Here is a 25111-nt window from a genome sequence, read left to right as displayed (position 1 = left end):
GAGCTGCTGGAAGCCCATCCGGTCCCGTCCCCCCCGTCCCGTCCCCCCCCCCCCCCCCCCCCCCCCCCCCGCCTCCAGCTGCCTTCACCAGCAGCCACGGACAGTCCTGTGCCTGGGTGGCTTCTGTTTTAAGTCCATGGCTGAAGGCTGGTGGCTGGAGGAGTGAGGGAAAGACTTCAGGCAGCCAGATAGGCTAAGAGAGTGAGGAGGGGTCCTGCCAAGGTGGCTTGCTGAAACAGAGCATCCCTTATCTCAAGAGAAGCCGCTTATAACGGAGACTGACTGGTCCCCCTACAGGCCAGACTGACACTTTCACCATCCCACCACCATCAAATATGCCCTTAGGATTTAGGGCTGGACCTTCTGATGTGGTTGATCCCTTCTGCCCACTAAATAGTGAATTATACACTTATTTGGGGTGGGGAGTGGGGAGATGTTGGGAATTTTTAGATATAATCCCAAGCCTGGTGGGGTAGGAATCAGGGGGAAGGCATTGTGTCATAGGTGAAAGGACATTCACAGGGTCAGGGGGTCAGGAGGCTTAGGACTCCAGCTCTTGCTGAGCCACTGACTTGCTGGGTGACATCAGCTACACTGCTCACAAAAATTAGAGGATCAGGGAACGTGCAGATACTCCAGTACTTTCAGCCTTTTGTATAGTACATTTTCATCGATGAAATAAAAGTTGGTTTTTTGTCTCCTTTGCATAATTAAACAACTTTCTTTGACTTGTCATTTGCTTTTCTGATGTTCTTATTTAAGAAAAAAAAATCAAATGCTTTTTTTATCGCTTCATATTCATTTTGAAATATCCCCTAATTTTGTGAGCAGTATAGTTGCTGCCTTTTATTGGGCCTCTGTTTCCCTAGCTGTGTCTCACTTTCCCAGCTGCAAAATTATGGAGGCAGAGTAGATGAATGTGAAAGATTTTTGCAGTTCTGATTTTTCATAATTCTGTGATCACAGGGAGGAAAGGGAGAAGTTGGATGTTGGTTGGAGGCAGATAACTGACACGGTGCGCTGTTGATTCACCAGCCTCTAGGCAGTCGCTAGGCAGCCTCTGCTCTGCCTCCAGGATCCCCTCCCACCTCCGTTTCTCCCTCTTTCCTTTCCATCCTACTCCGAGGGCTTCTTCTGATGAGATCTAGAAGCTGTTTCATTGAGGTTGTCTTATTACATATTTTGCCCCCAGTGGGAAAGGACTGTGCACAGAGCAGGAAGGCGATCACGAAATGAGAGGAAAGTTAGGAGGTGGGTGGGGTGGAGGGAACTGTAGAAAGAGCTCAAGGAGAGCTTAGAGGAGGGAAAAGGGAAAGGGGAGACAGTGGTAGAGGGGGAGTAGAAGGGAGAGGAGGAAAGTGTGAGGGTAAAATTAGATGTGGAAAGAGGGAGGTATGAATGAGAGAGAAAAACAGGAAGACAGACTATGAGAAAAGACCACAGCCTGGGCAAACACCCACGGATAGGGACATCTTGGGATATTCTAGGACAACAAACAGTTCAGTTTGGCTGGAGGTAAGACTGTGTGTAGGGGAAACAAAATTAGAACTGGATGAATTGTGGCATGACCAGGTGGTGGCTCAGTGGATAGAGTGTCAGCCTGGGATGCTGAAGACCCAGGTTGGAAACCCTGAGGTCGCTGGCTTGAGCATGGGGTCGTTGGCTTGAGTGTGAGATCATAGACGTGACCCCATGGCCACTGGCTTGAGCCCAAAGGTCGCTGGTTTGAGCCCAAGATCACTGGCTTGGCTGAAGCCCCCCAGTCAAGGCACATATGAGAAAAGCAATCAATGAATAACTAAGGTGCCGCAATGAAGAATTGATGTTTGTCATCTCTCTCCATTCCTGTCTGTCCCTATATGTCCCTCTCTCTGTCTTTGTCTCTATCACTTAAAAAGGAAAAAACCAAAAAAACCGGATTGTAGAAGGTCTCAAATGCCAGGCTAACAACTTTGGACTTTGTGTCTACTATTTTCTGCTGCTCAAATCCCCTGTGATAAGCTGAGTGAGTCCCGGAGGAACATTTTCATTCATCAATCCATCCATTCAGCAAGGGACTACCTCTCATCCAACTCTGTATCCCCAGAGCATAACACAATGTCTGCACATAAGAGGTAGTCAGGAAATGCCTGTTAAAAATCAAGTACTTGAGGGCCCTGGCCGGTTGGCTCAGCGGTAGAGCGTCGGCCTAGCGTGCGGAGGACCCGGGTTCGATTCCCGGCCAGGGCACACAGGAGAAGCGCCCATTTGCTTCTCCACCCCTCCGCCGCGCTTTCCTCTCTGTCTCTCTCTTCCCCTCCCGCAGCCAAGGCTCCATTGGAGCAGAGATGGCCCGGGCGCTGGGGATGGCTCTGTGGCCTCTGCCTCAGGCGCTAGAGTGGCTCTGGTCGCAATATGGCGACGCCCAGGATGGGCAGAGCATCGCCCCCTGGTGGGCAGAGCATCGCCCCTGGTGGGCGTGCCGGGTGGATCCCGGTCGGGCGCATGCGGGAGTCTGTCTGACTGTCTCTCCCCGTTTCCAGCTTCAGAAAAATGAAAAAATGAAAAAAAAAAAAAATCAAGTACTTGAAAAAAAGCAGAGCAGTCGGAGAAAGTAGGAGCCGAGAATTGCACAGAGAAGATAAGAATAACTGTAGTACAAGCTAGAAAGCACTAGACACCCTAAGAAAAGTTTAGATCAGAATTATGGGAGACCAGAGGAAAGTGAGACAGCCCTCCCTGCTACCTAGAACAGGAAAGTCCCAGAGTAGGTTGTAAGGGAGTCAACTTAGATCATATACAGTACCCAACTTTGAATTAATCCATGTGGCCAGGAAGATAGATCCCATTGGGCAATACAGGATTCTGTGAATTAGTGATGAGCAAGGAGTTCTCCAAAGTGTCTGACCAGGTGGAGGCGCAGTGGAAAGAGCGTTGATCTGGGACGCTGAGGATCCAGGTTCAAAACCCAGAGGTTGCCAGCTTGAGCATGGGATCATAGACATGAGTCATGGTCACTGGTTTCAACCCAAGGTCACTGGCTTAAGTCCCCGGGTTGCTGGCTTGAGCAAGGGGTCATTGGCTTGAAGGGAGCCCCCTGTCAAGGCATGTATGAGAAACAGGGAATGAACAACTAGAGTGCTGCAACTATGAGTTGATATACAGTGTGTCCGTAAAGTCATGGTGCACTTTTGACTGGTCACAGGAAAGCAATAAAAGACGATAGAAATGTGAAATCTGCACCAAATAAAAGGAAAACTCTCCCGGTTTCATACCTATTCAGTGCAGTTTGATGTGGGCTCATGCACAGATTTTTTAGGGCTCCTTAGGTAGCTATCCCGTATAGCCTCTACAAACTCGTCACTGACTGATGGCCTACCAGAACGGGGTTTCTCCACCAAACTGCCGGTTTCCTTCAACTGCTTATCCCACTGAGTAATGTTATTCCTAAGTGGTGGCACTTCGTTATAAATGCGCCGATATTCACATTGCACTTTGGTCACGGATTTGAATTTAGCGAGCCACAGAACACACTGAACTTTCCTTTGTACCGTCCACATCTCAACTGGCATGGCCGTGGGCTGCTCCGCTGTATACACGGTGTTACATCATCATCTGCGCATGCGCACATGCTGCCACATCATCCTACAGAAACTGGGAGGGTTTTCCTTTTATTTGGTGCAGATTTCACATTTCTGTCATCTTTTGTTGCTTTCCTGTGACCGGTCAAAAGTGCACCATGATTTTACAGACACACTGTACTTCTCATCTCTCTCTCTCCCTTCCTGTCTCTCTTGCTAAAAAGAAAAAAAAAAGTGTGGGGGTGTTATTACCAGAGAAGGGAAATTAGAACCAGGTGTGGCTGTCACAGCCCACTATAGTGGGAAAAGAGGAAGCACGTACAGGGAGCGGGGTGGGGGTGGGTAGGACAGGGGTCTGTAAAAGATTGGTAGCACTTGGAAATGGAGATAGAGGTGCCCCCCAGAGGCCGCAAATACCAAGCCAAGGACTTTGGACTTGCCTCTTGAGCTAGAGAGGGCCCTTGTTGGAGCTGTGCTTTAGGAGACTTGATCAGGCCGCGCAGGTATAGAATGAGCAGGAGGCTAGAAGACCCGGCACTGATGAGAAATTATTCCAGCATGTTGTCTGATAAAACCCACGCACAATATTCTTTATCCACTCGGGGTGCATTATCATAACTTGGTTTGTTTTTTGTTTTGCCCATTCTAGGTGAGAGAAGGACAGATATAGTCAGATATAGCCCCTCTGCCAGGGCCTCAACCACTTCACCTGGGCAACAAGTGCTCCATTTGTAAGGGGAGGTGAACACCTGTCAGTGTTCAATATCTGAAGCTTGTTGGGCAGTTTCTAGCTGAACTTCTGGATTGTGGCAGTATCGACAGCTCCCTGACATGACAAGAGGAGAGAGGAGGCTTCAGGCTCTTGCTTTTGAGCAGGGGGTGGCCCAGGCCTGCAGCCGAGTCAGCTCTCTCCTTGTCTCAAATGGCTCCGTAAAGGAAGGCCCATTGCATGGCTTAGTGGGGAGCATAAGACTTTGGAGTCAGACATCCCTGGCCTCGGTTCTTAGCCATGCTGCCTCCTAGCTCTGGGACTTTGCGTAAGTTATGTAAGTTATTGGAGCCCTTATTTCTTCATCTGAAAATAAGGGCCATAATACCAACCACATAGAGCCACTGAGGGTTGAATAAACTAATGCTAAAAAGCACTTGGCACAGAGCCATACAAGCCGCAGGCACAGGGCAAATGTGAATTAGTTTTCATTTTTTAATAACAGAGCTATGTACTGTTAGAGTTGGAGGGGTCTTAGAAATTACTGGCTCAATCTTCTCATTCTACAGTGATGAGAGGACTCCCAATATCTAATTTACATGTCTCTCCTGTTGCAATATCTGCTGGTTCTGAAATCCCTCCTCTGTTCTTAGTTACACAGATCCTGTAAGAGTTCTAAACACATCCATTAAAGGATACTTTGACTCCTCCATTTTTTTTCCCCAAGAACATTTTGCCCATCATTTCCTCTTTGCTCTGTCAAAGGTATGATCAATTAGTGTACCATATCCAAAATAATCAGAAATATGTGGGAGGCTTGTAGGCAAATCCTAAACAAATCCAGCAATCCTGGAATATCTGAAATACATTGGTCACCATTATTTTTGGGTAAGCTAAGAAATAAATACAACAATGCATATTTCTTTTCACCCTGCTTAATTCTTTTTAGTAATATAATTTTTTTATTATGGCAAAATATACATAACAAAATTTAATATTTTAACCATTTTTAGGTTAAATCATGCTCAAGCCAGCAACATTGGGCTTCAAGCCAGTGCCTTTGGCCTGACCTGTGGTGGTGCAGTGGATAGAGCATTGACATTGACCTGGAATGCTGAGGTCACCGGTTTGGAACCCTGGGCTTGCCTGGTCAAGGCATATACAGAAGTTGATGCTTCCTGCTCTTCCCCCACCCTTCTCTCTCTCTTCTCTCCAAAATGAATAAATAAAATCTTTCAAAGAAAGAGCCAGTGACCTTTGGGCTCAAGCCAGCGACCATGGGGTCATGTCTATGATCCCACACTCAAGCCGGTAACATCAGGGTTTCAAACTTGGGTCCTCTGCATCCCAGGCTGATGCTCTATCCACTGCGCCACCACCTGGTCAGGCTATGGCACCTTTTGAAGGACAGAAGTTCTGCATTTAATGTAATTGACTATATCAGTTCTTTTTCCCCCTTTTCTATTGAGTTTGCTGAGGTGACTCTGGTTAACAAAATTATACAGGTTTCAGGTGTACAATTTATATCAGTTCTTTTCATTTTTTAATTTGTGTGGTGGTTAATTTTATGCATCGATTTTTTTTTCAGGATTCAAAAAGTTTTGTTTTATTGTCAAAGTTCAAAATACAGGGGATAAAAACAGTGACCGATTTTATATAGATTTCCAAGTTGCCTCAATGATGATGCATCACTTTGGGCCATGGAGTGTTCAGATATTTGGATAAGCAATATTCTAGGTGTATCTGTGAGAATGTTCCCGGAGGAGACTCACATTTGAAGTGGGAAACCAAGTAAAGCGAATTGCCCGCCCGATGCGAGAGGGCCGCATTGAATCCTCGGAAGGCCTGAACGGAACACAAAAGCAGAGTGAGGGAGAATTTGCTGTCTGCCTGACTTCCAGTGGGGACACAGGCCTTCCTTCTTCTGTCTTCTGACTCAGACTTGGACTAGAACTTACACCATCAGCTCTACTGAGCCTCCAGCTTAAAGACTGCAGATCATGGGACTTCCTAGCCTCCATAGCCACGTGAGCCAATTCCTTATAATAAACCTACTATTGCCCTGGCCGGTTTGCTCAGTGGTAGAGCATTGGCCTGGTGTGCAGAAGTCCCGGGTTTGATTCCTGGCCAGGGCACACAGGAGAAGCGCGCATCTGCTTCTCCACCCCTCCCCCTCTCCTTCCTCTCTGTCTCTCTCTTCCCCTCCCGCAGCCAAGGCTCCATTGGAGCAAAGATGGCCTGGGCGCTGGGGATGGCTCCTTGGCCTCTGCCCCAGGCACTAGAGTGGCTCTGGTCGCAACAGAGCGACGCCCCGGAGGGGCAGAGCATCGCCCCCTGGTGGGCAGAGCTCGCCCCCTGGTGGGCGTGCCGGGTGAATCCCGGTCGGGCGCATGCGGGAGTCTGTCTGACTGTCTCTCCCCGTTTCCATCTTCAGAAAAATACCAAAAAAAAAAAACCCCAAACAAACAAACAAACAAAAAATAAACCTACTATTTATATAATTTCCTATTGGTTCTCTTTCTCTGGAGCCCAGACTAATACAAGTTGTGATTCTTGTGTTCTGTTTAAAAAATCCTTCCCTCTAAAGAGTTAGTTCCCTCTAAAGATTTTAAAGTTTTGCTTTTTGAATTTAGGTCTTTAATCCAACCTAAGGTTATTTTTTGTGTGTGCTATGAGGTAGGAATCTAATTTTATTTTTTTCCGAATGAATAACCAATTGTTCAGTATCATTTTGAAAATAATCCATCCGTATTAGTTTTCTAGGGCTGTCATAACAAATTACCACAAACTTGGTGGCTTAAAACAACAGAAATTTATTCTCTCACAGTTCAGGAGGCCAGAAGTCCAAAATCAAGGTGTTGGAGGAATTGGTTCACAGTCCATACTCCTCTCCTGGCTTCTGGTGGTCACCAGCAGTCCTTGGAGTTCTTGGGCTTGTAGATACATCACTCTAGTCTCTGCCTCTGTCTCACATCACCTCATCACCTTCACAGACCTTCTCTGTGTCTCCGTGGGCCTTGTCTTTTTTTTTTTTTATAAGGACACCAGTCATTGGATGTAGCGCCTTCTGTAAATCCAGGATGAGTTAATCTTGAGATCCTTGATGAATTATGTCTGCAAAGACCCTATGTCCAAATAAGGTCATATTCTGAGGCTCTTTGGTGGACGTGAATTTTTGGTAGGACAAACTATTCAACATATTACACCTTCCTTTGGTATTCTTTGACAAATGTCATTTCTGTCATCTATCAAATTTTCATAGATGTGTAGGCCAAATGATCATTTTATAATGCAAATCCCTAATGAAATGCTTATTTCATGAGATAATCATCTTTAATCCTCACAACAGTTCTATGAGGTAGGTACTACTAAAATCACTAAGCTGTGCTAAATTGTGATATAATAAACAACCCCCAATTCTCAGTGGCTTACAACAACAAAGTTTTCTCCCTCCTCTTACCCATCAATCACTGTGGGACAGTTTAGGATCAGCTGCAGTTCTGTTTTATATATCTTTTCACTCCAGGATCCAGGCTGAAGACATAGCTCCTGTCTAGGACATGCCATTCCAGTGGCAGAGGTAAAAGAATATGATTTTAGACCCAAACATACGATGGTTCCTCAAGTTTCTGCTTAGACCCGGTATATATCTCTCTGGCCCAATTTCATTGACCTGACACTGGGCTGGGGAAGCAAACTCCTTTGGAGTGTACTCAAGTCACATGGCAACTGGCTAGAATGTATACTCTTCCTGGGAAGGGGGAGAGCAAATAATGGGGAACAAGAATATCTCTACCACAGGGGTTAAGTCACTTGCACAAGGTCAAACAGCGAGAAGGGAGAGAGCCAGGATTCAAACCCAGACAAGTCTTTCTCCAGAGCCATCGTGCCCTCCATGGCTCCCTATGGCCTGCTAAATGGAGTCCAAATATATTTAAGCTTTAGGGCCTCTGCATGTACATTCCTGCAGCCCAAGGGCCCCTCTCCTGCCTCTTCATGCTCAGCTTACTTTTTAAGACTCAACTCTGACTTCAACTCCTTAGTGGACTGTCTCTCCTTGAAATTAGTCACCATGTACTTCTGTTACTCTTCATAAGAATAGCTTTGTACTCACTGTCTTATTCCCTCTGAAGGGTGAGGGCTCACTCTGGTATGCCATGTGTCCCCTCTGCCCCCAAGGCCTTGCACAGTCTTCCCTAAATGTTTGCAGAATTTTGGGATGAGATGAGTAGGGGGCTTGGGGTGCATTTGGGCTGTACTCCTGGGGATGAGAACACTTGGCCTACTTTTCCAGCCCTCTAAACTAAGCTTAGCACCTGTGCTCAGGTGACAGGCAGGTCGGCTCCCAGTGACTCACTCTGTAAGCCTTCAGTTCTATCACCTTGGGCTGCAATGTGTGTGCACCCGGTGGTGGTGGTGAGGGGTAGGAGTTAACATTTGCCTTTCAGAAATCCTTTCCTTACTCTGTCCCAGAACAAGAACAAGTAAAAGTCCTTTTCTTAAGTGGGCTGGGCATCAGACTTGGAGGACTGGGGAGGTCCTGGAAGGTTCTGGGGAAGGAAGAAAGCACTGCTGGGGTGCAGGAGAGCAGCAGAGAACTGGAAACAGTGCTGAACTGCACACTGAAAGACTTCACTAACTTGTCCAAGTGATTTGCTTTGACCTCTCTGAGCTTTAGTCTACCGGCTATAAATTGGATACCATACCAACCTTGCCCTCCTCCCTAAGCTGTTGCAAACTACATCATAAAATGCTGGAAGCCTCTGGGAATGCAGCCTTGAAAGCACACACTTTTGTATTGGAATCCCCCCTCGTAAGCTTTGTGATTGTGGGAAGATTGTGCATCTTCATGAGCCACAGTGTTCTCATTTAGAAAATGGGGATTAGAAGTATAGTGACCTCCCAGGGTGAGAAAATTACGTAAGGAAAGTGCTTAGCATATAGTGTGCAATAATATTGGCTATTTTTATATGAGAGGATGATACTTATATAAGACAAGACAACACCAGGTGTCATTTGTGACTATCAAAAGGAGGTGGGGGGGTGTCTAACTTTCCTTGAAGGGGTTGCTTCCTTTAGCCAAGTATGGGTGTGGGTCAAAGGAATGAGGAAGCAGTTCACAAGGTGACAGCACACAGAACACTGTTTGTCCTCACAGAACTTAAGGGAGGGGTAGAGAGGCTAGCTGACTCTCCCAAAAGATCAGAGGTCCTTTGCCCCTACTCCCTCCCCTACAGATGCAGTCCATTGACCCCTTCTTGTCCCCTCCTACCAATCTAGTTACCAAGTCTTAGGGAGGTGGTCTTGGTAATAATAATAAAAAATGACACTAATGATATTGTTACTTTGAAGCTATATATGAAAGTCTGTCTAGTACATTATCCCAGTTATCCTTCGTAATATCTCTCCCGTAAACAGAATCCAGAGTTAGAAGAGACTTGGAGATTATTCTGCAAGCTCTCTGGATTATTCACAGATGGGGAAACTGAAAACTGGAGAACGGAAGGGATTTGTCTGAGAATATACAATGACCTAATGGCAGAGGTAGGGCTAGAACCTGCAGCCCCTGGCTCGCAGCCGGTAGCAGTGCTCCTGTTGCCATGTACCTGTCCTTGGTTTTCCCTGGCCACTGCTACCCAGCCTATTCTCTTACCTGCTGGATCCCTGCAGCAGGTCTCACCCTGCCTCTGCTCCCTCCACGTCAATGTGTTCTACACATCCAGCCAGATAATTGTCTGGAAGCACGGCCTTGATCTTGTGTTTCCCCTCATTTTTCAACTTGAAAGGTCATCTGGTTCCTGGTTCAGCCTCCAAATGAAGACCAAGCTTTCTTTAAATACATCTATTGGCAGGGAGCTCATCACTCTCAAGGCGGTCCACTCTATTCTTGGACAGCTTTGACTGTTAGAGAGTTCTTTATTGTAAGCTGAAATTGTCCTCCTAGATGTCCACCCACTGGGGACGAGTAGAATTCTTTCATATCCATTTGTTAGCAAATTTGTAGTCAATTTTGAATATGGGGTCAGATCTTGGGTGGATAAGGTGCTGAGGGAAACAGAGCATGGCTGAGGGGTTTGCAGAATTTTTTGTTTCAGTAGACCTAAATAATAAGAAACAAATCACATATTTTATATGACAGTCCTTCCAATGTTTGGAGACACGTTATATCCCCCTTGTGCTTTCCCATCTCCAAGCTGTTTAAATCATTCACCACCAAGATGGCATCCAGGTCCTCAGCATTCTGGTCCCCTCCTCTAGACTTGCTCTGGCGTGACAGTGTCCCCATCAGACTGCGGAACCCAGAGCTGACGTCTGTAGTCCAGCTGTGATCAGCCTAGAGCAGCCCAGAGCCTCACGTGAGGCTAACCATGGCAGCCTGCCCCCTGGTTTCTGTTGCTACAGCATATCATGTTTACTTCCCCCTCTCTTCCTTCCTTTTTTCCTTTCCTCTTAACCTCCCTTCCTTCCTTTTCTCTCTCTCTCTCTTTTTTTTCCTCCAGCCACATTGCACGGTTGAGCTTGAGGTCAACTCAAACCTTTTAGTCATTTTCTCTGAAACTTCATCTAGATTCTTTCTGTCCTTTATTTTGGGCGTTTGATCATTTAGAACTGCACTGTCCAATATGGCAGCCACAAGCCCCATGTGTCAATTTACATTTAAAGTGCTTAAAATGAAATACAATTAAAATGATAGTTTCTCGGTTCCGCTAGTCTCATTTCAAGTGCTCACCAGCCACAGGTGACCAGTGGCTACTATATCAGACAATGCATATTCAGGACACTTTCCAGCATCATAGAAAGTTCTATGGGACTGCTTTGGCTTGGACTGAAGAGCAGGAGTTTACGTTTATTTTTTGTGGCACTTTTATCTTGTTAGTTTCAGCTCAGCCCCAAGGCTGCTGAAATCTTTTAGAAAATGAATTTTGGTTTCCGGAGGGTTTGCTGTCCATCCCAACTTCATGACAGCTGTAGATTTGATTAGCATTTCATGCCTTTCTCTGCTTCATCCACAACCACTGATAAAAATGCCCAGCGGGGCAGAGAGGGCTGTAACCCAGCCCTCCATGTGGCACTACAGCCCCATGTGGCAGTCATGCTGTAGCTTAACCAATTAGGGTGCATACCAGGCCCTGTGTGCTGGACACCAGTTACACACAGGGAGACAGAAGGCAGCAAGTAGAGTCCTGCTGTGGTGCGTATTCTAGACATTTAAATGTTTGCCTCGAATTCAGGGCTGCTCTGTCTGGCCTGTGGTAGTTAAAAGTACAGGCTCGGGAATCAGCTTCCTGGGTTTGGATCTTGGCTTTGCTGGTTTACAAGCTATGTAATGTCTTTGTGTTTTAGTTTCTTGACGTATAAAGCGAGGATAAGAATAACTTCTTTTCCACAGTGTTATCGTGGGATTAAATGAGTTAGTGCAAGTAAGTCTCTTACAACAGTGCCTGGAATATAGTAAGTGCTCCAAACACTTTAGTTTTATTCTTAATTATAACCTCTCCCCAAGCCATGCTGCTCAGTCCTGTTTTGGGGCCTCAGTTCCCTCAGCTCTAGTTTGTAAAAGTCCCTCCTTGAACTCTTACGTTTCTGGCAGCTCACTTGGCACTTCATACCTATACGGGAGGGAGGAGTGCAGTCAACCTCAGTAATTGTTGGACTTGATATTGCCTCTGTGCTGTCTGGTGGGGGGACCCAAGACCAGTTTCTCATATGGAAAGTGGGGGTGATTACAGCTGCCACATAGACCTGTGGTCAGGACTAAGTGAGACAAAGTAGTTGAGAGTTCTTGCACTTAGTAGGCCTTTTCTTACCTCCCAACTTCCAGAAAAACCCAGGTACGAGTATGACCCTTACTTCTTGCCCCACGTCTCTGTGCTTTAGTGTTCAACAAAGGAGGCCAGACGCACTATTCCCTGTATTTCTGGAGGGCCTTGCACTTCGCAGGAGCTCTGTGGCAGGAGTCCTCTCCGTTTCCTCATCTATGGAATGAAGACACCTAATCGGTGCCCCACCTTCTCCCAGCTGCGCTCTCGCTCTCGAGCTTGCTGAACTTCGGTTAGTTCCTCCCTCCCTGAAGAAGCGCCTAAAGGGTTGTGGTGGTTATTTAGCAAAGCTCTTTACTTGGGTGTGCCAGCGCCTGTGGAGGGTGGGCATCGGGGCCCTGGAGCCAGGGGCCCGCGCCCAGGGAGTCCCCAGACAGTCCGGAGGTATTACTGCCCAAGAGGGGCTGGAATGCGCGGCGTTATCTTCCGAGAGCTCCCGCTACGGGAACAATGGGAGGGCGGCGGGGAAGCTGGTGGGCGTCGGCCAGGTCTGGGCTGGAGGTGGACGAGAACCGCGAGCTTGGCGCCGGGCCGCAGGGTTAGCCCGGGGCACCGGGCCGCGAGCCGAGGCGTCCCAGCTAGGGAAGACCGAGGTCCGCGCAGGCGGGGTCCCGGGAGGCGGCAGGGGCGGGGCCCATGCCCACCGGGCTGGGACCTGGAGGACGACGAGGCCCGAGGTCGGGGTCCCCACTTCCTTGCTCCGCTGATTGCTCCCGGCCTGAGAGCCCCGCGGTGGCTCAAGGTAGGCGCCGGGCGTGGGGCCCACGTGGGGAAGCGGGCGGCGGGCCACGAGCGCCGGGCGAGCTCACGGGGCTCAACCCCTTCCTCCCGCCCCTCCCCGGGGCGACGCGGCTCCTCCCGACGCGCGGCTCCGGCGTCTCCGGCGCTCCCCCATCTGTTCGCTGCTCGCCGCGGCCGCTCCTCGCCCGCCCGCCCGCCCGCGGCTGCCTGGGCAGCCGGGATCGCCGCCGCCTCCTCGGGGGAGCCGGCCGGGGCGGGGCAGAGCGGGGAGACCGGGTGTGGGGGGCGGGCGGGGAGGGGGCTGAGCGCCGTGGGAGGGAGAGAGGGAGCGAGCGAGCGAGAGAGGGAGCGAGCGAGCGGGGCTTTTCTGCGCAGCTCGGAGCCCGGCCGGCGGCCGCCGGACGCAGGGATCGAGGACAGACAGCGCCCGGAAGCCGCGCCGCCACCTCCAGGTTAGCCGTCCCCGCCGCCCTCCTCCGGGCCGCCAGGACCCCGCCGCGTCCCAGCTCGCGCGTGCGTGCGTGAGTGTGTGTGTGTGTGTGTGTGAGAGAGAGAGAGAGAGAGAGAGAGAGAGAGTGTGAATGTGTGTGTGTGAGTGTGTGTGTGAGTGTGTGTATGGTGGAGGTGACCACGGAGGGCTAGGGCTCGGCCCGGGTCTTCGAACACTGACAGGCGGGCGGGCAGGCTCCAGGGTTCTGGACATCACCCGGGCGGAGGCCCCAGGCAGGAGCCCGGCTTCGGTTCGTTCGGTATGTGTGTCGGGGTCCACGTCGCCGTGTGTGTGTTGTGTGTGAGCGTGCGTGTGTCCGTGGGTCAGTGCAAGTGGATGCTCGGTGTGTGCGCGCGCGCGTGTGCGCCGGGTGTGCATCTGTGTGTGCATCTCACTGTATGTACCCTGTATGTCTCCGCCGACTGGACTGGGTGAGGGTGTGTGTCTATCGGTGAATGTGTCTATGAGAGGGTGTGTCCGAATGTGTAGCTGAGTGTACAGCTTGATAAGAGTGTGTGCCAGTGGCTTTGCTTGTGGCCGGAGCCTGTGGCGGGGTGTGTGTGTGTGTGTGTGTGTGTGTGTGTCGCTGTGTGAGAGCCAGTGTGACTCCCCGTGTGTGCGCGGCGAGGGCGGGTGTGCACCCGCGTAGCCCCCGTGTGCGTGTGCGCGGCTTTGTCTCCGTACTGCCGCGAGGAAGGGGTGGGGGCGGCGGCCGAGACGCTGCCATCGGCGGGAGCTGGGCACCTGGCCGGGGCAATGGGTGGCGGCGGCGTCTTAGTCCTCGCGGGGTGGAGACGCCCTGCTGGCAGGTGGGCGGCCACACCCAGGGGGCATGAAAGAGCCGGGCTGACAACGAAGCCCGCGTACCCGGTTGAGCTGGAGCGGAGGGCGTGTCACGCCTGAAGCCCGGTGTGTGTGTGGGTTGTGGGTGTGGGGTGGTGGCCGCGACAGCTGTCCCCAGGCTGGTGTCCCAGTCGATTCAGGAATCCATTTGCTGTCGCGGTGCTAGGACCGTGGCCCAGAGCCAGACCCGGCTTGGCCAGGTCAACCCCACTCCCCCCTCACACCTGCACTCAGAGTAGAGCCACATTTTAGGTACTGTGAAAGGAGGAGGGAGAACCACTCTCTTGGTGTGCCAGCGCCTCCATCCCCCTCGATTCCTCCCTCAGGAGACCTCTACTTTGAGTTCTCTGGGTGTGTAAGTACCCCTTTCCTCATTTATGAATGCAGTGCATGCATTTCTAGATCTATAGTCTGTGTGCGTTCTGCCTGTGAGTTATGCATTTGGGTGCAAAGGTATGTTTTATCAGTGAACAGTGAATAATCTCTATGTGTTTTTATAAATTCTGGTGTATTTGTTTTTATGTAGGTATAGCTGATTGTATATTAACGAGACTGTGCATGTGGGTTTGCGAGAGAAGTGGCATATTTCTGCCAAGTGAAATAGGATAGAAAATTTTTGTTCAGGGCTACTGTATTTTAGAACAACTGGGCAAATAGGTGGTTTGGAAATGGAGCACCCGGTTTCAGGTGCTAGTAGTGAAATGTAGGTAGATTTGGGGTAAGACTGACTGCAAGGATGGAGAGAAACTGAGACTTTTCCGGAAGGAAGGAGTTGTTCTGGAAGAAGGATATCCAAGTGCGAATTCTCCCTTCACTTCCAGTTAGTTCTTTTTCCCTATAACTTTGCTTTCCCCTCTGCTGCCTGGTTTGCCAGGATCAAGTGCACAGGCTTTGGAGTGTAAAGGGAAAGAGCTGAGAGTGTGAAAGGAAGGAGGGTGGATGGGTGATAGGATTGGAGGCCAACAGCAGATTTCTGCAATTCTTAAAATGTTTCCCTGGCCGAGACAGCAGAAGCCGGGGAAAGCTGAGCTTGCTGTCCCCTTCCCTGAATTCCTTTCTCCAGACAAGAAAAGCCTGGAATCTGGTCCGTGGGTCATCTCCTTTTAACTTGGGTCAAACCCTTTATGTGTTTACCTGTTCACTCAACACGCTTCTCTTATGTCAGTGTAAAGCCCCTCCATCTCAGTTTCCCTGGCTGAGAAACTAGGGGGTTGGATTCTGGAACTTTGAGACCCCTTCCCTTTCGCAGAGTGCTAGAGTTTGTCTCATCATCACCTAGATTTAGGATTCTACCCTTCTAGTCCCCAAGGACCCTGGCCATGGTCCCCACTCCCCATACACCCAGCCCCCACATAATCTCATCTAGAGCAGTGGTTCTCCGAGTGTGCTTACCCCACCAGCAGCAAGCAGCAGGATCAGCTGGTATCTTTCCGTTTAGAAATGCAAATTCTTGGGCCTCGAGCCAGACTTACCCAATCAATAACTGTGGAGTTGGAGCTCAGCGGTCTGCTTTAACAAATCCAGGCAATTCTGGTGTACTCTAGAGCTCAAGAGAAGTGCAGACAGAGAGCCAGAACCTCCTATAGGTTGGAACACCTGAAAAGCCTCCCCTGCTCCCTCCCACACACACATACCTGAAGTAGCCTACAGCCCTAACCTGGCAGGTAGCGGTACTGCTTTTAAGTCCCATGTCTTTCTTGTGATCTTGGACACGGAATAACACAATGACTCATTGACAATGTCTACTCTGGGCCAGGTTTCGAGCAAGGGGTTTCCCACTCTGCTCAGTTTTTCCATTCCTTACCTCCACCTACAAGATCTGCAGGATGAAGTCCATCCACCCCTCTGGAAACCAGCCACTCCAGCCTTCTTTTAGTTCACCAAGCTGCAGGAACTCTTTTGCCTCTAAGACTTTGCACATGCTGTTGCCCTTGTCCAGCACACTCTTCCCCTGCTTCTTATCTTGGTTAATTCTTCACTCCTCAGATTTCAAGAGTCACTTTCCTGGGGTGTGGGAGGGCTTTACCAACCCCTTAGGCTAAGTCAGTTTTCCCTGTTAGACATTTTTAGAGCTCCCTGTATTTCTAGTGCTTATAAGAGTTTGTAATTATACATGAACTTGTTAATTGTTTGTCTCTCCTCATTTGGTTACAAATACCACCTGAACAGGAACTTTATTATCTGTCTTCCTAGTGCCGCCACTCAGTGCCTGGCTTATGATTGGTGTTCAATAAATTCCTTGAATGAATAACTGTATAAAATGGGAGATGATACAAAATGATACCTAAAGTTCTTTTCTCAAGCCCTAATGTTGTAATATCTAAGCAGGCCTTGGCTTTTTAAAAGTAGGTTTATGTGTCTTTTTGACTGCCGCATTTCCACACCGTGCCCAGGCCCATGCTGGGTGCAGGAGCAAGTTCTTCGGGAGACACCACCTAGCTTGTTTTCTGTGTACTCCTGGGTTAGAATCCTGTAAGAATAAGAAGAGGAAGAGCATTGAATAGGGACTCTAAAGATCAGAGTCCATGCCTTTTTACTGACTGTGGACAAGTCACCTTCCCTTTCTTGCTTGTTTCCTCTTTTGTAAAATGAGGGTGTTGGAATGGACTGTATATCTAGTGTTGTTTACTAGCCCTGGCTTTAGAGTCATTTGGGCTTTGCAACATACTAATTGGATGGTCTTGGGCAAATGACTTTATCTCTTTATTTCCTTGCATGTGAACCAGGACCAATGATACTCTCTGTTTTGTAGGACTGTTTTGAGAACAAAATGAGGTAAGACACATGGAATGCTTTGCACAGTGCTAAAACTAAGCACACAGTAACATTTGGTAAATGTCAGCGATCATTACTATTATGGCCACTCCACAATTCAGTGCAACATACTTGAATGCCTTTTGCCAACCCCGAGCCTACAGAAAGAGAAATGAACACAACCGAGTTCACAGGCGAGGCATGGGTCTCTACAGAAAGAGAAATGAATACAACTGAGTTCACAGGCGAGGCATGGGCACAGACCCGCAAAGATGTGTGTGGCGTACAAGGCGCCAGGATGTAGCTGGTCATGGAGGAAAAGGCTTCCTGGAGGAGAGGGTTGGTGTTTGGGGCTGGATTTTATCTTCCAGGTAGTTGGAGCAACATATGCAAAGGCACTATGGCTTGCTGGGGTCACTCCAAATAGTTCCATGTGGTTGGATCAGAAGGCGGTGAGTGGTGGGGTGGAGATAGCGCCTGAGAGGAAGGTTGGGGCCAGACCTGGCACAGACTGAAATTCTTTTTTTCTTTTTTCTTTTCTTTTTTTTTTTTTTTTTTTTGGTGGGGAGCCCATTCTTGGGAAATCTCGGAAACCTGATCTTGCTTTAGGGCTATAAATTAAGTTTACATAATGTATTGGGTTTGGGGACACCTCCATTGAAACATGGAAACACTGGTTTTACACAGCAAGTCCCCACTTGTTTAAGCAAAAGGGGTTTCCCCGTGGCCTCAGAAAATAAAAAAGGTTCCCAGGTGGCTTAACCTACAGGTGGTGCAGAATAAGGGAAGAGGGTAAAGCCAGCCAGGAAGGATCAAATTTGAATTTCAAAACCAGCTCTCCAGCCTGACCAGGCGGTGGCACAGTGGATAGAGCGTCGGACTGGGATGCGGAGGACCCAGGTTTGAGACCCCAAGGTCGCCAGCTTGAGCACGGGCTCGTCTGGTTTGAGCAAGGCTCACTAGCTGGAGCCCAAGGTCGCTGGTTCGAGCAAGGGGTCACTTGGTTTGCTATAGCCCTATGGTCAAGGCACATATGAGAAATCAATCAATGAACAACTAAGGAACCGCAACAAAGAATTGATGTTTCTCATCTCTCTCTCTTCCTGTTTGTCTGTCCATTCCTATCTGTCCTTCTCTCTGATTCTCTCTGTCTCTGCCACTAAACAAACAAACAAACCCCCCCCCCCCCCAGCTTTCTAGCTGGTGTGAGAGGATGACCTGGGAGGAGGGCAGTGGGGATTATTGACCAGGAAACTGGGCTCAGTGTGTGCTAATCTGCATGGTGGGAGGGCTCAGTGGAGTGGAGAGAGTCCTAGACCTTGGAATAAAGACAGCTGATGGACTTCAGGCCAGCCTGGGCCAGGGAGGTGAAGGAGAGATGAGCATGACTTCTCACAGCCCCCCCCCCCCCCCCAGGCTTCCATTAACCTCAAGGCCAATGAGTGGGAATCTGAAAACTGTAATTTGAATCCTAGGTCAGCTACTCAACGGACTCACAGTGCCTTAATTTCCTAGGGCTGCTTAACTAAATACCACAATCCAAGTGGCTTGAAAAAGTAGGGATTTATTCTTTCACGGTTCTGGAGCTAGAAGTCAGAAATCAAGGTGTCGGCAAGGTTGGTTCCCCCTGAAGGCTCTGAGTGGGGTCTGTTTCTGGCTTCTCTCCTAGCTTCCGGTGGTCGCCGGCCACCCCAGGGGCTCCTTGGCTCGCAGCAGCCTCTGCCTCTGTTGTCAGATGACTTTCTCCTCTTTCTCCCTGCATGCCTCTGTGTTGCCTCCTCTTCTTAAAAGGGACACCGGTCATATTGGATTTAGGACCCCCTTGATCCAGTATAACCTTATTTTATGTCACTAATTACCTTGGCAAAGACTCTTTCCAAATAAGGTCACATTTGGAGGTTCTGGGTAGACATGGATTTGGGAGGTGAGGTGGGGTGGGGCGGAGACACTACGGAACTCAGTACACACAGGAAGATGAAGCAAGTGCCGGTCTTGGAGTCCCACAAGCCCAGGTCCAAACCCAGGCCGTGCAGCGGACAGCCACGAGCCTTCGGGTGTCAGTCAGTTCCTTTCCTCAGCCTCAGTCTCCTCTTCTGTGCGATAGGGATGGCAGCGCCTGCAATGCCGTGCTGTGCTGTGGTGGTGGTGAGCCTCGGGCGGGCGTGATAACAGATGGGAGCGAGCCTGGGGAGCTGGCACGTGGTAGGCACACAGCACTCACTGCTTCCTCTTCGGCTCCCCCTCCTCTGCACTTGGTAGCCGGGACGAGTCCCTTCCGTCTTGCTTCCCTGTCCTCATCTGCCAGATGTGACATTACTGTCCTGTTCTACCTCTCTCGCCAGATTGTGATTCCTGGGGGACAACGGGAAAGCTCTCTGTAAAGTGCTTAAGAGTTTGTTGCTGTGATTTTTAATCATCATCATCATCATCATAATCCTTGGCCATTGCCACATCTACTGCCTTCTTAGCAGAGCCCAGCCGGCCTGTTCCTCTCCCAAGGCGAGTCCTCTTTGCCACTTTGTCCTCGGAGGTGTCCTACGAAGCATTGCTGCTGTCAGGGTTGGGAAAACCCTCGACATGGTCCTGCCCCCCCCCCCCCGCCCTCATTAGCCAGAGGGGGAAACGTGCTCAGAGAAGTGACACCTAGAAGGTCACACAGCCAGTCAGTGACAGGATCGCCTTGTCTGTGGCTCCTGTTGACAGACTGCACAGTGCTTTTCCCCCAGTGGCATTGGTAGCCCCGGAAGCAGGAGCTTGGGGCAGGGAGAGGCCTGCAGGTGGCCCGGCGGTGGGGACCCACTGGGGAAGAGTCCTGCTGAGTCAGGATCAGAATCCCGAGCAAGGGGGTCTAGCAGGCAGTGCCCCGCCCCTGGCTGGACAGACAGGTAGTTCTGTTCTCAGCCTGGCTCTGGCCCTCTCTGCTTGCTCCAGCCGGAGGAGGCCACCGGGGGCAGGTGGAGCTGGAAGTAACCCAAAGCTTCAATGTCCCTATTGACAGCCAGGGCGGTGCTCTCCGCAGGCCGCATCCCTCTGAGCCTTGCCTGGGCGGGCCTGGGGAAGGCTCTGGAAAGGAGAGAAGGCTTATCTTGTCTTGGCAGTTTCCCTGAGGTCGTCTTCCTTTCCCCAGGCCAGGGGAGCCAGGCCCCTCCTCAGCCCCTGACTTTCCCTTGCTTTCCTCTTTCCTCTTCTCAGTTTTCTTTCATTCTCTTCTCTGGCCTTCCCCTTCTCCCTCTCCCCGTCTTCTGTCCAGATTCAAGGTCTAAAGATAAAGCGTCCAGATCCAGTTCAGGTGGGTGGTTTTGGGGTTGCTTGGGGCCACTAAGGATGAGAAAGCCCAGTTTTCCTCGTCAGGGGCTCGCTCTGATAGCTGATAAACAACTGCTTACCATGTGCCAGGCCTCGTGCTAAGCACTTTTCACACCCGTGTCTTCTAATCCTTGCACCTACCCAGCAAGGCAGAAATTAGACCCCCATTTTATTAAAGATTTTACTTAACTGCCTGACCAGGCGGTGGTGCAGTGGATAGAGCGTCGGACTGGGATGCGGAGGACCCAGGTTCGAGACCTCGAGGTCACCAGCTTGAGCGCGGGCGGGCTCATCAGGTTTGAGCAAAGCTCACCAGCTTGGACCCAAGGTCGCTGGCTCGAGCACGGGGTTGCTCGGTCTGCTATAGCCTCATGGTCAAGGCACATATGAGAAAGCAATCAATGAACAACTAAGGTGTCACAATGAAAAACTAATGATTGATACTTCTCATCTCTCTCCGTTCCTGTCTGTCTATCCCTCTCTCTGACTCTCTCTCTGTCTCTGTAAAAAAAAAAAAAAAAAAAAAAGATTTTACTTTACTGATTTTAGAGAGAGAGAAGGCGGGGAGGAGCGGAAAACATCAACTCATAGTAGTTGTATGTGCCTTGACCCGGCAAGCCCAGGGTTTCGAACCGGTGACCTTAGCATTGCAGGTCAATACTTTATCCACTGCGCCACCACAGGTCAGGCGACCCCCATTTTATTAAAGGAGGCTAAAGACTTCACCCAAGGCCTACCCAGTCCTCAGCCAGCAGGCAGCACAGCTGGGATTGAAATCTAGATTCATCTAACCAGTGGGTGCTCTGGAGTCATTCCTATGCCACCTCAGGAGGGGCCTCGGAGAACGTTCAGGGGTCCACAGGGGGACATGCATTTGCTCAGACTCAGAGGACAAATTCTGGGCTCAGAAAGCAGGTCTCCTGTCTCCTAGGCCTGTGCTGTCCCCACCTAGAGATGGACACTGAAGTGTCCACCCCGGGGCTGGCCACGGCTCTGAGTCCTTCTGGTTGTAGGCAGCTGGCCACCTGTGGGAGAGACGTGGCATCAGGGTCAGGTGACAGAGTAGGTCTGGAGGCGCTTGGTTTATTTCCTAAATATTGTTTGTCACTGGCCACCTTAGTTTTTCAGATTGTCTTGAGTCTTTTTTTTAATTATTATTATTTTTAAATTTTATTTATTTTTTATTTTTGTATTTTTCTGAAGATGGAAACGGGGAGAGCAGTCAGACAGACTCCCGCATGCGCCCAACCGGGATCCACCTGGCACGCCCACCAGGGGGCTATGCTCTGCCCCGCCGGGGCGTCTCTCTGTTGCGACCAGAGCCACACTAGCGCCTGGGGCAGAGGCCAAGGAGCCATCCCCAGCGCCCGGGCCATCTTTGCTCCAATGGAGCCTTGGCTGCGGGAGGGGAACAGAGAGACAGAGAGGAAGGAGGAGGGGTGGAGAAGCAAATGGGCGCTTCTCCTATGTGCCCTGGCCGGGAATCGAACCCAGGTCCCCCGCACGCCAGGCCGACGCTCTACCGCTGAGCCAACTGGCCAGGGCCAAGTCTTTCAGTTAAATAAGTTTATCCTCTGCAGAGATGGATAGTTTTGTCTCAGAAGGTGGCTTGGGAGTTTGGAGCTCGGTGGCCCTCTCTCAGGCTCCGGGCCGGGTAGAGGCGGTGCCGGAGCTGGGAGACCCGGGTTCGGGAGGATGCTTGTGCTAGAAAGAAAGAGGGAAGGAAGCCCGGAGCTGGCCGAGGGCCAGCCTGAGACAGTCTGGGGAGCGGAAAGGAGCCTCGAGGCTGGGCTTGATTAGAAACCTTCTCTCATCACACATTCATCCCAGGAGTTTGACTCCCAGGCTGCTCACCTCAGAATGCCACTTCAGAGCCTGGGCAGCTGCAGCCGGCTTGCTGGGCCTCCACCCAGTCCCACCATGGCCGTGACCATGACCATGACCGTGACTGTGACCGTGACCATGGTCAGCTTGAGCAGATGGCTCCACCAGAAGGGACCTTGATTAATGAGCAGTGGCTTTAAAACTTTCAGCCACACAGCCTTCTCTCCTTAGGCAAGGAAGCATAAATTCAATATGTGAAACAGCTAAAGGGAGAGCACCCAGCAGTCCCCCCCCCCCGAGGGTTCCCTAAGGCCGGGATCCCCCAAGAGCAGCTTGCTGGAAAACACTCTTCCAGGACTGGCCCAGAGATTTTTTTTAATTAAGTGAGAGGTGGGGTGACAGAGAGACAGACTCCTACATTCTCTCCGACCAGGATCCACCCAGCAAGCCCCCTGCCGGGCAATGCTTTGCCCATCTGGGGCCATCGCTCCATTTCTTGGCAACCAAGCTATTTTAGCCCTTGTGGCGAGGCCCTGGAGCCATCCTCAGTGCCTGGGGCTAACTTGCTTGAACCAATTGAGCCATGGCTGCGGGAGGGGAAGAAAGAGAGAGAGAGAGAGAGAGAGAGTAAGAGAGAAAGGGAGGGAGAGGGGTGGAGAAACAGATGGTCCCTTCTCTTGTGTGCCCTGATTGGGAATCAAACCTGGTACTTCCACACGCTGAGCTGATGCTCTACCACTGAACCAACTGGCCAGGGCCCTTGCCCAGAGATTCAAATTCAGCTGTTCCCCAGGAGGGTGGGATCTGTGGTGGAGCCCATGAATCAGCCCATTTTAATAGATTCCTTGTTGAGGTGACTTGGGAGGCAGTGGTCTCCGATTGCCCTTGGAGAATGCTGACCTCAAATGTTTATGAACTTCTGAAATGACACATATACCTTTGAGAGTATGCTTTGATCTCGGGACAAGATCCACAGACAGACAGACATCATCTGAGTCTTTGAGTTATGACCCATAGAAGTTTGGAACCACCACATTCAGGATTGTTTCATTTATTTATTTATTTATTTTTTAAACTGAATTTAAGGGGGGGGGATATATGTTTCAAGTGTACAACTCAATAAAAGATCATCTGTACACTGCCTCATGTGCCTATCACCCCAAGCAAAGTTTCTTTCCGTCCCCACACCCCCCTCTCTCCAGAGCTGGACACTGGGGGCCAATGCCAAGGGGAAGGGTTTGGAGAATGTGTCTCCTGAGGTTCCTGGGATATGCCCAGTGCTTACCGGTGTCTTTGCCGTGGGTCCCTGGGTTCCTCCCTGCCAAGAATGCCACCCCGCTTCCCCGCTCTCTGTTGAAATCCTGTCTGATTTCCAAGGCCCAGCTCAGGTACCAACCTCTGACCTACAAAGCCCTGTGAGCCCTCCCACCCCCACCCCTACAATGAGACTCTGTCTTCCCCTCCTCTGCAATCCCTGAGCGCCTTATCTGTTCTTTTCTGGGGACAAGTTCTGCTTGGTCTTCACTTTGTCCTGGGACACAGTTGGTCTCTCTGGCTAGACTGTGAACCCTAGGATGTCTCATACACTCTTTCTTTGCTCCCCAGCACCTAGTACAGGGCTTTGCACAGAACAGGTGCTTAATAGAAAGTTGTTAAGTTCTATTTGCAGAATCTGCCCTCTGGCCCTGGGCCGGGCTGGTTTTTCCAGAGCCCCCACGGCCCCTCACTGGCTGGCCACGACTCCTCACATATCCTCTCCTTTATTTGTGGATTGGAGGAGGCCAAGTAGGGCAGTGGGTAAGAACTCAAGTTCCTGCCTGGCCTGTGGTGGTGCGGTGGGTAGAGCATTGGTCTGGAATGCAGAGATCGCTGGTTCGAAACCCTGGGCTTGCCTGGTCAAGGCACATATGAGAAGCAACCAATGAACAACTAAAGTGAAGCAACTGTGAGTTGATACTTCTTGCTCTACCCGCTCCTTTCTCTGTAACATCAATAAAACCTTAAATAAAAAACAACCAAACTTAAATTCTGATCTTTTTTTTTTTTTTTTTTTCAGGGACAGAGAGAGTCAGAGAAAGGGATAGATAGGGACAGACAGACAGGAACGGAGAGATGAGAAGCACCAATCATCAGTTTTTTGTTGCGACACCTTAGTTGTTCATTGATTGCTTTCCCATATGTGCCTTGACCATGGGCCTTCAGCAGACCGAGTAACCCCTTGCTCTAGCCAGCGATCTTGGGTCCAAGCTGGTGAGCTTTTGGCTTAAGCCAAATGAGCCTGCGCTCAAGCTGGCAACCGTGGGATCTCAATCCTGGGTCCTCTGCATCCCAGTCCGCCGCTGTATCCACTGCGCCACCTCCTGGTCAGACTAAATTCCAGTCTTGACTCTGCCATTTCCTGCCTATGTGACCTTGGGCAAGTCACCACCGCTTTGAACCTCAATTGTCAGGCTGAGAAATCTGGGGGTGGACCTGGGAAGATTGACTGAAATGATATTTGTAAAATGCTGAGATCAGGGCATTGTAAAGACCAAATGGTAAGGAAATGGTTATAATACATTACTTTTAGTTAATGGATATTATTGGTGTTTCAGCAGACACCTGCTGTGTTTCGAGCGTTGTCGTGTTGGGGTTAGGGGATAAGAATGAGAGACAGAGAAAAGTTGTTGCAGGAGTCTTAAGGTCAAGTAGGGGCTGTAAGAGCCTACTACAGGGCCTGACCTGTGGTGGCACGGTGGATAAAGCATCAACCTGGAACGCTGAGGTCACCAGTTTGAAACCCTGGGCTTGCCTGGGCAAGGCACATACGAGAAGCAACTACTGTGAGTTGATACTTCCCTCTCCTCCCGCCTTTCAATCTCTCTCTCTCTCTCTCTCTCTCCCCCTCTGTCTGTCTTCCCTCCCTCTTTAAAATCAATACTACTAATAAAAACATCTACTACAGGGAGTAGCCTCTGGCGTGACGTGGCTGAGCTGAGTCAGGAAGACAGGTATACCCTGTGCAGGTGAAGAAGATCAGGTGAAGGAGGTGAAGTTCCCTGGAGATGGGGAGGGGGGCATATTC

At 50.1% G+C, this 25111-nt stretch overlaps 1 protein-coding gene across 10 annotated transcripts in view; it reads left to right on the top strand.

Annotated features, from left to right (window-relative positions):
* EPB41L1 (erythrocyte membrane protein band 4.1 like 1) overlaps positions 1-25111 on the top strand; it is a 162713-nt gene that overhangs the window by 20862 nt on the left and 116740 nt on the right. For 3 of the 10 annotated variants that reach the window (XM_066234038.1, XM_066234034.1, XM_066234035.1), the window contains exon 1: positions 13117-13282. The exons of 2 other annotated variants lie outside the window; for them this stretch is intronic. The gene's annotated coding sequence lies outside the window, so the exon portion shown is untranslated. Of the gene's footprint in view, positions 1-12380; positions 12474-12809; positions 12832-13116; positions 13283-25111 lie in introns of those variants that run through there. 5 more of the 10 variants (XM_066234042.1, XM_066234043.1, XM_066234037.1 and 2 more) reach the window with 4 other exon arrangements.

This window comes from Saccopteryx bilineata, chromosome 6 (assembly GCF_036850765.1).
Source record: "Saccopteryx bilineata isolate mSacBil1 chromosome 6, mSacBil1_pri_phased_curated, whole genome shotgun sequence".
Classification (NCBI taxonomy): domain Eukaryota; kingdom Metazoa; phylum Chordata; class Mammalia; order Chiroptera; family Emballonuridae; genus Saccopteryx; species Saccopteryx bilineata.
Note: the sequence above shows the minus strand (reverse complement) of the source record. Positions and strands in the feature narration are given on the sequence as shown.